The 12,337-nt window shown below is 44.2% G+C and overlaps 1 protein-coding gene and 1 long non-coding RNA gene across 25 annotated transcripts in view; both read left to right on the top strand.

Annotated features, from left to right (window-relative positions):
* LOC137849904 (uncharacterized) overlaps positions 1-7,430 on the top strand; it is a 47,305-nt gene extending 39,875 nt beyond the window's left edge. For all 21 annotated transcript variants that reach the window (XR_011092144.1, XR_011092148.1, XR_011092152.1 and 18 more), the window contains one exon: positions 240-7,430. This is a non-coding gene — a long non-coding RNA (uncharacterized lncRNA). The remainder of the gene's footprint in view (positions 1-239) is intronic.
* Positions 7,431-8,615: 1,185 nt separating this feature from the next.
* The window catches only part of USP6NL (USP6 N-terminal like), a 117,607-nt gene continuing 113,885 nt past the window's right edge, over positions 8,616-12,337 (top strand). For 2 of the 4 annotated variants that reach the window (XM_068670047.1, XM_068670049.1), the window contains exon 1: positions 10,311-10,453. The gene's annotated coding sequence lies outside the window, so the exon portion shown is untranslated. Of the gene's footprint in view, positions 8,781-9,610; positions 9,634-10,310; positions 10,454-12,337 lie in introns of those variants that run through there. The other 2 variants (XM_068670046.1, XM_068670048.1) reach the window with 2 other exon arrangements.

A 12,337-nucleotide genomic window follows, 5' to 3' on the forward strand; every position in this document is an offset into this window, starting at 1 on the left:
AGCAACTCCCCAGTGAGTCTTTGATTTGCCCCATTCCATTGATTCCCTCTGAAGTTTTGAAAATTCACTTCAGGAAGATTTCATAATACGAACTTAAGGAAAATAATATAATCTTGCTTTAAAACACTTCCTTCCTCTGTTTTGCTGATGAATTACAACAATTCACAATACCATCTGGCTAGCAACTGGTACAGGACTTATTTCATTGTTTTAAATGTATGTGTTTCTTTTGGTTGTAGAGCACATAAAATGAGGATTCCCTAACTGTGATCAGAGAGCTCCATGCTGCAACGTTAGATCAAGATGTCCCCAAACTACTGGAACTGGGCTACAAACAGCTTTGGAAATCATCTGTAGTGTCATAGTGAACTGGAATGTGAGTCCTGTGGTGGAGTATGAAATCGAGGTCTGAATTTTGCAGCTTGAGGCATTTTCTGGAATCACAGAAAAATGTGCAGAGAAATCTAATGTTATCCCACCTAAGTGGACAATATAGAAACTTAAGCTCATAAATCAAACTCAAAATGAGAAAGGAAACTGTTTGTTGAATCCAGCTTTGTTGTAACTCAGAATAATGGAAATATAGCTGGTCTAGAAGCTTTTATGAACTTTCTATGACCACAGCTTTGAGGAGTCTCACTGAACAGGGTGGGAAGTTGGGTGGTGCTGAGTAAGATAGCCTCCATTCCAAAATCCAAGTGACAAACTAAGCGTGGTACAGTTCTGAATTTGACCATGCATAGTCCAGGAGCGTTGTTGATGATATGATGGGGAAGCACAGCACCTGAACTTCTCATGAGATCATTTGAAGCACTTCATGCACAAGGTGAGTGAGACTACAAGGTTTTCTAGGTCTCCTTTCAAGCATATTTGGTGTACTTGTGAATAACAGAGATTTAATACATAATTTGAGACCTGATTCAGTGTGGATCCTAAGATGGTGCAATTCCAGTGAAATTACATCTCCTTACCTTACACCAAAAGTTCATTTAATTCATTTGTGTGCTGTTGTCACAGGAAAATGAAGAAACAGTTGAAACAGTCTCTAGTGATTGAGTTTCCCTACAGCCCTTACTCTAAAGTGCATGTTGTCCTCTAAATGTACAAACTACTTAGCAAGAGAAATTCACTGTCTGTCCCATGAACAGAGACTAATCTTCAGTGTCAGTGCTGCTCCAGCCAAAACCTTGCAGACCAATGTCATGTTTGGTTTGATTTTTTGATACAGATCTTTTGATCATCAGCTTTTTCTAATAAGCTGTAGCTTATAATAAGAGACAAAGGCGAGCTTCACATTAATGACATGGCAGGTAAAGTTCTTACAATTTATTTTTAGTCCCCCAAACCATCCTAGTCCTCAGATTTAGATCCTTTAAAGCAACTGTTGCTCAACACATGATCTTTTCTTTCATGTTGCTTCATTTATACATGCTCATACAATTTCTGTCTGAACTAGAGCATGTCATAAAGCTGTGTCATATTCTTTTAATTTTTATACCGAAGGGTTTCAAATGGAACCTAACATAATTAGATTACGTCTAATCTCTTCCCATTTTGATCCTATTCTCAAGAGTGTTTGCAAAGAAGCTTACTTGAGTCTTAAATGCACAACTTTAAATCGTGCTGACGGTGATAAGGGAAGCACACTCTTACGAAAACATACTGACGTGTAGGACAAGACCTCATGACTTTATGAAATGAAACGGGTATCTCCATTGGCAGTGTCTGTTTAGAGAAGCTTTAAAATCCTTGATAAGTTTTTTTTAAACTTCTGCACAAAACCTGTAACAAGTTGATTCAGAGCCCTTCCCTGTTCAGTTCTCCCCTGAATCCCCACTAACCCTTATTAATATCTGCTTGTAACAGGGGTCCCAAGGAGATGGCATAGCTCCTACTAAGGTGTCAGCCTTCAAGATAAAGTGCAGTTTAGAAGTATTTTCAAAGAGCTATCACCTTCCTGGTAGTATATTAAAAGAGATTATGCGTTGCCAGAGACAGCAAGCCTTGTCAGGTCAGGGCAAAACAACATTTTAAGCCGATTGGCTCATATATCTCAAGGTATGTGTGTCCTTGCACAAATTCACTTTCCCCTCAGCCCAGTATTTAAGAAAATCCACTTTTAATGATGTTGATCGATCCGAAGAATGGTCATATTGAACCCCACATATTATTTTGAGGTTAGGGAAGGAGAAAAAATCCAAGTGGGATAGTAAATTATTGAATTATAAGAAATCTTTGAGGAAAAAAAGCATTATCTTTGGTGTCTGGTTCCTCATCTTTCCTAAAACTCTGCTTTGCATGATAATTTTGTGACGGGATAATGCTTGTTTACACTCCATGGGTATTTGCCAAACATTTGGGAAGATTTGAGCTGCTTTACAGCCTAAAGCTGGCTTTGTTTGCCAGAGCTGAGGAGTGCCTTTAGTAATGATGGTCTCCCCCTCTAAAGGGTCCTGTGGCTTCTTTACGGGATGAAATTGGGCAACTGGTTCCTAGTAAGACCTGGTGTAAACACCAGCCCCAGCAGGATCTGTAAGTGCATTTCCTTCATCAGCCAGGAATCTGAATTACCCAACAGTCCCCAGATTTGGGCAGTCTTACTGCCAACCATGTGATGGCCCTACCTCTGGAAATGAGCTCAGTTGCTTACGGGTGGGAAACATCCTGCAAGAGCTCAGCCAGACAGCAGTCAGCCTGTTTTGTTCTACTGTTGCCATATGGGCTTGGTCTGGGAAAAGATAAATGGATAAGAATTCCATTTTCCCTGGCAAGCTATTTCTCCTGTTAGAGCTTTGTAGGTAAGCTTCACGCTGCTTTAACCTGAACAGGAGACCAACTGAACACGGAGTAGCTCAAGGCAACGGTGGAAGAATGTGCTTCAAAGCCTAACCTGCATCCCTCACTTCATGCTGTGCTATATAAATTCCATATTACATGCAGCCTGGGAAAAGACTGCAAATACCATGCTGCTGGGAAAAAAAATAAAAATTAAAAAAAAAATCTTTTATAAAGAGCTTTACCTGAACAAACTGAAAATATTTCTTTTCCATCAGTAATTTACACTTCTTTGTCTGCTAGTTTCAGCAGCAAATGGAAAAGGTCATAAAGATTTAACTTTTGCACTACCTTAGACAAGCAATTACACCTTTGTCAGGATCCACTATTACAGCTTAGAGCATCTTCACATTTTATGACATGCTCCTGTTTTCATTTGCTTGTAACTTGATGAAAATGTATCTCTTTGAAGATTTTGAATTTGTTGGTATCTAATAAGTTATACTATTTCTGTTAACTTTGGGTTACTTCTGACATTCTGGCGGTTTACAGGTGAATGATAATAAGTTTTACTCGAATAGTGACTGTGCTCTGAAAACTGTCTATAAAAGTGTCATGAGATTGCAGGTTCCTTATTGTAACTCTATGTCAGATCTTCAGGGTTTACAAAAGCATTATCTTCCAATCATTGTCTTCCAACTGCTGTCCTGGAAAACCACACTAAGGCACACACAAAAAAAATTGAGCTAATGTTTTGTTCTGTTGTGCATTGTTGCCAATAACAGTTAATCTTCTGTCTTATTTGTTTCTTTTCCTTCTCCATTCTGACTGTATTCTACGTTTCCTTGGTTTGAAAGGTAAATGATTTGATTATAGATTTTCTTCTCTTTCATCTGATCTCTTCTCCTGCAGGATAAGGCTCAAATCTGGCTAGAAAAACACCCCAAATTCATGTTTCAAACACTCCAGTTTTCATACAACCACACACATCTTCCTCAGCCAGGTTTTCTAATTTTTGTATTTTCTATTGTGACGGTTTTCAATTCATTGAAAAACTGCTTGGTGTTAACGAGACATTTTAAAATGTAGTGCATCGAGGTATTATGCTTTGTTCTGTGTGTAGTTTTCATAGTTAACAAAAGAAGGCTGGAAGCTAAATCAACATTTAAAAGAAGAGAGAAAGAAATGAGACAATTATTGAAGTAACAGAAGGAATAAGACAGAAGGAGGCTAATGGAAAAAGCCAATAAAATGCTAGAGGAGACAGAAAATTGGGGGGAAATAAAGGAAGGAGATGAAGAAAATCTGTCCTGACAGACAGAGGGGATGGAAATAGCCCCTTGTGAGCAGCGACAGAAAGCACTGTGTACTTTCCAACCTGATTCACATGGCAGAAGCCACCAGCAGCAGGAAGAGAGACTCGAATCGATGAAATCCTCAAAATCAGAGCTGGGAGACAATAGGACTGGGTGAGGGCAAGTGAACAATCAGAGCCAAAAGGAATGGAAAACAGTATTTTAGGCAGCCAGAAGAATTACAGCTAAGGGCTAACCCCCCTGCTTAGAATCAGAACTTCCACTCCTGATTTAATACGCCTCTTTCTCAGGATTTTCAGTACAAGATGGTGAGCTGATGCTGCCACGCATGGACAGACAAACCTCTGCCTCGTGCATCATTGCTGCAGAGCGGGCTGGTGCTAAGCTCCTGTAAACATCTACGACAAGATCAAGCAAGTGATGGACCGAAAGTAACACCTGCAGCACAGACACCACAACTTTCATTTGGGGGAAAACAAACAAAAGCAAAAGCAGCAGGTGGCATAACAGCTGAGTACCTTTAATCTTATAAAATATTGATGCACTTTACTGCATGATACTGGGAAGAATAGCCATCTGGCACCTATTGTTCATAGGCCTATAAGCACTTCATATCAAATCAGATATTTTGAGTGATAGCCTTTGTAATGATGAGAGTAGGTTTTAAAAAGTGACGAGCCTCAAAGGTTGAACAGGGAACTGTTTGAATTTGAGACTAACAGACAGGTTTGGATTTGTTTGGATACCTGCAGGAGCTTCTGAGCCACTCACTCTCTGGGGTACATGGCTGTGCATAAATGGTTTATATTTTGACTGACACAGAAAAAATATCAACTCATGCCTTAAAAATGATCTGTAGGCAGGAGTGGAAATGCCATATGCTACGGAAAATATGTTGAGTTCCTGCACCACAGAAGCTAAGCCAAACCTATACAGCACAAACACAAATTGAATAGGAACAGTCCCACACCAGGTTTTAACATTAATTTAGGACCAACCTACTACCTGCTGTCTTTTGAGTCTACAGAATACCTAATTTTGTAAAGTAAAAGCCATTCTCTTCAGGGCAGCACTCGTGTCCTTATATGAACGTGTAACTTTAGCCCAAAGGTGTTTAAGGACAGGCCGTTATAGCAAAGTACTATGCTCCAAAACTTTCATGGACTTTTAGACTTCAGTTGCCAATTCAAAGCCTACGTCTTTATTTTCAAAGCCATCAGCATTCTGAACACTTGGTCTGTCAGGGATTAAAGCTCCATCAATGAATTTTCGAGGCAGTTGACAGCAAAAGATGTAGTGCTATCTGGAGTCTGATCGCTACCCAGACACACTGCGAGAACTTAAATAGTTTCTCACCTGAAGTGGCACCAATACGCGCGCTGCCTGCAGAGCCGAGCATGTTCTGACGACTTGTGAAGCCCAGGAAGGAATTTGGATGGGTCATCAAATTCATTCCCTTGTCCCAAGGCAAGATTTGAATCTCACAAGGCTGATTTAGCCAGGAATCCATTGATATAGCAAAGGCAGGCTGCAGGCGTAACTAACAGAGAGAAATTTATCTCAATGAGATGTTGCAGTTGGTTCCTATCATCCCACACATATGCTTTGTGTTACGCTTAATTTTTGTAAATGGTGTTTTATGGAAGAGAATGGGTTTCATAAGCCTCATAGCTAAAAAAAAAAACAAAGGGCACGGTACATTGAGAAATAATTGCTGATGAAAATCTCGTATTTTTTACATTATGAATTCTTGTATTCCTTTGAAGTTCAGTAGGAAGGATTGCGATGTTGCAAGGAATAGGATACTTTATAAGGGAATGCCACTATTCTGTTCTTTTATCTATGGCTTTATGGTATTGCTGCCAAATAATGTCAGTGGCCATGCAGAGTGCTTGGTATCTTACGCCCTATATCTTAAGTGCGGTCTTGACAAGATGAATCATTAATTTGTGGGGGGTAATTTGTGAATATCTTTATTTCTGTGACTCCAGTCACGAATGTAGGTGGCTAGTACAGCATCTGAACTTAAACACAGAGCAGGTCAGCTTTTCAGGTAGGTAACTGGACGTTCCCTGACATGAACAGATACCCCAGCTCAGAATGTAATTCAATGGAGACATCCAGACTGTATCATAGACGGGAGTCTGCAAAGACAGCAGAGACACAGGCAATGCCTCTTGCACGTCCATGAAATGCCCCATAGGCTTTTCAGCATTATAAATAATAACGATTGCATATACCTTCACAAAGAACCCTAATAAAAATGGAGCATTGCTGGAAATGCTATCACAGGATTCGTATGTGGGAGTAGTGATAAAACAAGTATGATATCACTGTCAGCCGCTTGGAAAGCTGCGATTTTAGAACCGTTCCACAGCCTAGTTGTAGTATTACAACAGGAAACAATGAGCATATGGGAAACAAAACCGACAATATATAGTTTGAGAATGTATGAAAGAGAGGAGATGGTTTCGATGAAGTAGAGAGCTCCCTGTGGAAGACATTTATCTTAACTAATTAGCCATTTGGGGAGGAAACAAATCCCTAGCTTGAAGAAAGCTAAGCATGTTTTTATATTCCAACAGCTTCTAAAGTTTTAAAAAAGACAATTAAGACTTTAAATTGAAAGGACTCATATCCAACCACAGTGTCCCTCTTGGGATTTATGGATGCTGACAGGCTAGTTAATCGCTATTACTTTCTGAAATGTACTGCAAAGCAATAAATGATTCATATTTTCTACTATTACACCTCCTCAGCACAAGAAGAGAGGAAACATTTAGACAAAAGTGATCCAACCTGCTACTGTCTTGCTACTGTCTTACTACTTTTGGACATTTTCTTCTACATAAAATGAATGTCAAAGGCACATACACAGCTCTGTACATTTGCTAGATTCTCGGAGACCATGACGTGTTGGCATGGGTATTTGCCATTTCAGGGGATCCTACTTTCATTATTCAGGCTATTTTTCCTCCAGAATGAGACAGAACTCTGAGGACAGAGAGTCTATTAAAAATGTTAATATCTGTGGAAAAGATTTAGTGATCTCAGGCTAGCCAGTCAATAATTACTCAGCTCATCTAATCTACCTCGGAATAATGGAGCAGTGCTTTCTCCAGCTCGTCGTGAAATATTCTTGTATTACATACTTTAGTAAAAATTAACGTCAGAAGGTGCCAGCCCCCACAACTCATAGTGCAAGTTGTCTGGAACTGCTTATTTTAAAGAGTTTGTCTTTAGTAGATTATGCTAAATTCCTTGGTTAGTATTTGAATAGAAAGCATTTAAATGTAACTATTACACAAACACTGGTTTGTTTAAAACATTCAAAATATTTACCAAGTGTCGCTTTTGTTTGTATCATTACTGGATGTCTTTTAGTACTACATTTTAATTACTGTTTATTTAATCTGTATTTCTAATGTGAAATCATATTGTATTGCTACTTCAAATTCCCTCTTCACTGCAACGCTTTCTTTTTGCTCCAAACCAGCCTCTTTCCGGTAACCACTTCACTGTGGCATTTGAGACATCTCAGATCGTAAAGCAGCTGTCACATTTCTCTGCTTCTTCCCGTCAGGTTTTGTTTGTAACTCAGCTGAGCGCCCCATGCAAAGCACGGCATGCATACGCATATGGTGCCTGCACGCCCTGAGTGGGAGGACTCCGGCATGGGAAGCTGCTTAAGGAAGGGGTTGGGTTGGCAATGAGGAGCCATTTCTGCTCAGAAAGAGCAGTCAAGCACTGGGACGGGTTGCCCAGGGAGGTGGTGGAGTCACCGTCCCTGGGGGTGTTTGAGGAGAGGTTGGACGTTGTGCCTGGGGACATGGTTTGTGGGTGACAGTGGTGGTAGGGGGGTGGTTGGACCAGGTGATCTTGGAGGGCTTTTCCAGCCTTAATGATTCTGGGATTCTATGATCAAAGCCATCCCTCTTTTGATCTAAGGTGCAATGTGCAATCAGGTTATCAATTTTTTCTACTTTTATGCACGGGCTTGTGGAGTTCACCCATAAAGCTGTATTTCCTATCAGTATCCCATGGTAGTGGCTCATCAGAGAGAACCAAAAAAGGGATGGAGTTTTACAAATGAGGGTCTTGGTAACTTGGGCAGCACAGCCTAATTGGTAAGATGGAAGGGCAGTGGTCCTGCTTCGTGTTTTCCACCTTTATTTCTGAGATTCCTCCTCACGCCCAGTGCCACACCAAGGCAGCGGTGCTGGCAGAGCAGGTCCTGGCTTGACCCTGGAGCCAAACCCCATAACCCCACCACCTTTCCCACCCCGAAACCCCCACATAACCCAGCTGAGGGCCACCCCAATTCACCACCCGACCTCCCCGACCCCTCTGCTTCCAGGGGGGCCTCGCTGAGGACCCCAAAACAGCTGCAGAGGGAGCGGGGAGCGCGGCCGGGGCCGGGCGGCTCCGCGCCTCGTTGCGAGCACAAAATGGCGGCGGCGGCTCCAGCTCTGCCCTGAGGGGACGGCGCCGGCCGGGGAGGGGAGGGGAGGGGCGGGGGCGGGGGCGGGCAGGGTTTCCATAGCGGCGGCCGCCGGTGTCACACCGGGGCGCTTCCTGGTCGGAGGCCGCCGAGCTCCGGGGCAGCGGAGCGGGAGAAGGAAGAGGAGGAGGAGGAGGCAAGGACGGAGGCCCCCGGGAGAAGAAGGAGAAGGAAGGCGGCGAGCAAAGGTAAGGCAGAGCAAAGGTAGGGGCGAGCCGGCCATTGCGCGCCCACCCCCCCATTTCCCGAAGTGGACCCGGCGGGGTCGCTGGGCGGACGCTTCCATTCGCGGGGCGGCGGGGGGGGGAAAAACTGCGGACCTCGCCGTTGAGGCGAGCGGGGTGGGACTGAAGTTCCTCGAGAGCCCGGGGGGGAGGTGGGTGCTACCATCCTCCCCCGCGGGGGGACCGCGCTGAGCGCACCCCCCCGGCGGGGTCGGGAGGTGGAAGAGGCGGGAGCTGGCTCCCGTAGGGGACTGAGGTGCTGCGGGCTGTTCCATTCCCAAAGCGGGGGGGTCCGAGTGAGGCAGGACCCTCCTATTCCTGCCCGGGGGGGCGGTGGGCATCGTGAGGGGAGCCCTGTGGGGCGGGCGCCATGAGGGGGGTGGCTGAGGGAGCCCCACCTGGAGGTGTCCCGGGGGCTTTTTGTGAGCTTTTAGTGAGGCTCCGGGGCTGTGCAGGGGGAGGAGACCCCCTAAAGTGACCCCTCAGCTTGGTGAGGGGCGCGCAGCCCTGTGAGGGGCTGTGGTGGTCGCCTCAGCCGCCGCTGTGGGGTCGGAGGGGGGGCTGTGAGGGCAGCCTGAGGGGTGTGGGGGCACTAAAGGGGGTCGGGCAGCCCCTTGGGGCTGTCACCACACGGGGACTGACTCCCTGAGGGTCTCCGTCCTGTCAGGGTGTAGGGGCCTGGGTGCGCTGTGAGGCCGTGCCGCCACCCAGGGCAGGAGCAGGGAGGTTTGGGGTGGGCAAAGTTTGGGTGTAATGGGACTTCTCGGCACTGCTGCTCATGTACCTGCTGCCTCGGCTGCTTTTCGTAATGCCTCAGGTATGTGGGGAAGAGCGCCAGCCTCAGAGCCGCAGTCCGGTGCAGGAGGGTCCTCAGCCCTGTGAGTGGCTTTCCACCAAACTTCGGGCTCTGTGACCCTCGGTCTGTGCTGGGACTACCAGCAAAAGGAGGAAATTATCAGATGTTTGGCGTCTCTGGGCGATGTGTGTGGTTGTTGCCTGCAGGAAACCACCGCAGTGATTGAATGGCAATGGGAGCGAGAGTCAGGTGGTGGCTGAAAAAGCTGTTGCTGAACTCGTGTACCAGCCCTGAGCCTCTACACACCGAGAGTAACTTTCTCTGTGCAGCTTTCTGCTCGGAGCAGGGACTGTGCAGAGAGCTGTCTATTAGCACAAAGCTCATTTTTAGCTTTCATTGAGTCAAAGTGGAACAAAAGTGTGAGTCTGCCTTGCTCACGCTGAGCATATTTTGTGGAGGCTCAGTTCAATGAGAACACTTCTATTAACTCATTTCTCTGTGTGGTTACTTAGTTTGATGCGGAGCCTGCAATCTAGGGCTGCTGCGTGACAGTCGAAACTCAAACTCTCGCAGGCATGTGTGTTAGGCACGGCGGCCAATCAGCAGTGCCTGAAACCAAAAGCAATTCGCTTGGACGCTTTGTAGTGTAAATATTCCTGCAATGAACAAAGGGGAGGGTGTGCCCTTGTGCTTGTTTCGTTTGTGTTTCTCGGTGCTTCCTCATTTGTGGCCAGTCAATGATTTGGTGAAGGTTCTGAGACAGCAGCAGCCCGACTTTGTTGGGAACGTTGCATTCTGGCTGTAATGGGCATTTTACTCAGCTAGGATGCTCAGAAGCAAGGTGCGATGATCAGAATTTTTATTGTCTTATTTTGCTAATAGCCGTGCTGTTAAATGGCTTAGTCTTGCTTCTTTGTAGCTTCTCTTGCTACTGATTATAACTTTGAAATGAATTCAGCTGGGATGCAGTGGAAAGTCAGCATTTAGCAGAACTGCCTTCTAACCAGCTGTTCATTTGCCCTCAGTATAAGCATGGACACCAATCATTTCAGACTTAACGTTTTGCCAGCCCGCTAGCTCTAAAGCTTTAAAACACTTGCTTCTGAAATCTCTGGATCTGTTTTCTTTGAGGGGCACTAACGTCTTGGTTTAAAGAAGAAAGTAAAGGACAGTAAAATGCTGCTTTGTGCAGGCAGGCTCCATGTAGATTGTTTTGTCTCTTGTGCGTGCACGTGTGCTGTAAAAACAGTGCAGTCACATGCTGTTCCTTCAGTTTCTGGGTCTTGGGAATCGGGAATATAAATGTTTAGTGTTAGCTCCTTTAGTATCCAAGTTAAATTGCTGCTACAGCAATGTACACACAGACTTGACTTGAATCTTTCACTGACGAATTAAAGGGAATCTCTTTCTCTGGATAGAGTCACTGTACGTGGACTTAAAATATGCCGTAACTTTCTTTTACTCTGGTTTATACTTGTCATACTGAGAATATTGGGTAAAAAGGGGACCTAGCATCAGGTGTGGAAACAGATAATTGAACGTGTTATTAAGTATGCTCGAACTTGAAATTGTAGGGAACTTTTCCCAATTCCCATATCCCATTGCACTCTTACTTAAAATGCCAGTAGTTTTGCAACTATTGAAGCTGAATACCACAGAGGGCTAGGAAATGTGGGGTTAGTAGGGGAAATACTGGGTTGGATGCAAGGGTTGCTCTTCAGGAACAGAGAAGGTTCAAAGGTTGGTGCGTGGGTTTTTTATGGGCTTGTTAATAGCAAGAGGATGTCAGCTACTGTCTTGAATAAAAATACAGTTTTTCAAGATGGTATCTGTAAGCAGGACGTTCAGCAGGAACATCCTTTCTTTCTCCTGTTGCATAATATTTGGTAGTGTTTGTGCACGGGAGAGAACACCACAAGCATTGAAAGCAATCAGGTTGTTGGTTGAGAAAGCGAAGTGACAGCAGTTTGCTTTCCTAACACGCATCCTTAGGAAAAACTTCAATGTAGTATTGCAATAGAAGGTACAGACTTTCTGGTGCTTGGCAGTGCTGACTTTTCCTGACTTTCCAGTACTGCTTGCTGTGCTCCAAATTGCAGATAAAATAGGAAGCCTTCCTTTTTGGGGAAGTGGGCGCTTTCAAATAGTCTAAGAAAAAAGCCTGCAGGAAAGTGCTCGAGTTAGGAACAAGGGAAACACAAAGCACATAAGCAGCAGTATTTCAAATAAAAAATAAATGTAACTGGAAACTTTTATTGGCTAGTGAACAGGTATTAGCAGTAGCTAAACAAAAGATTTAGAGGCAGAAGGCAAAATTGCAAGAACGTTTTATGTATGGAGGTCTGAGTTCAAGTCACCACGGAATTGAAACATTCACTTCTCATAGTTATGGCACAGTTTTGGGTAGCATATAGCTGCTAGATTCTTCACCACTCGTTTCCGTAGTTTTACGTGACTAGGTTTTCTGATAAGATTAATTATGCTATTATTATCATGAAGTGGTTTTCAGAGCTGATGCTTTGTTTTTTCCTTATGAGTAGCCTTTTCCTGTAGATACAGACAATAAACCGTCACCTAATGAGATGTCTCTGAGGGCAGGTTGTACTTACAAAATAAGGTGAGGCTGTACTGTAGGAAAATCAGGTTGAATTGGAGAGACCAGTCTTCTGGTTGTCTCTGCATAAGACTGAAGAACAATTTGGGCTCAAAAGCCGTGTGGAGCTCC

This window comes from Anas acuta, chromosome 1 (genome assembly GCF_963932015.1).
Source record: "Anas acuta chromosome 1, bAnaAcu1.1, whole genome shotgun sequence".
NCBI lineage: Eukaryota > Metazoa > Chordata > Aves > Anseriformes > Anatidae > Anas > Anas acuta.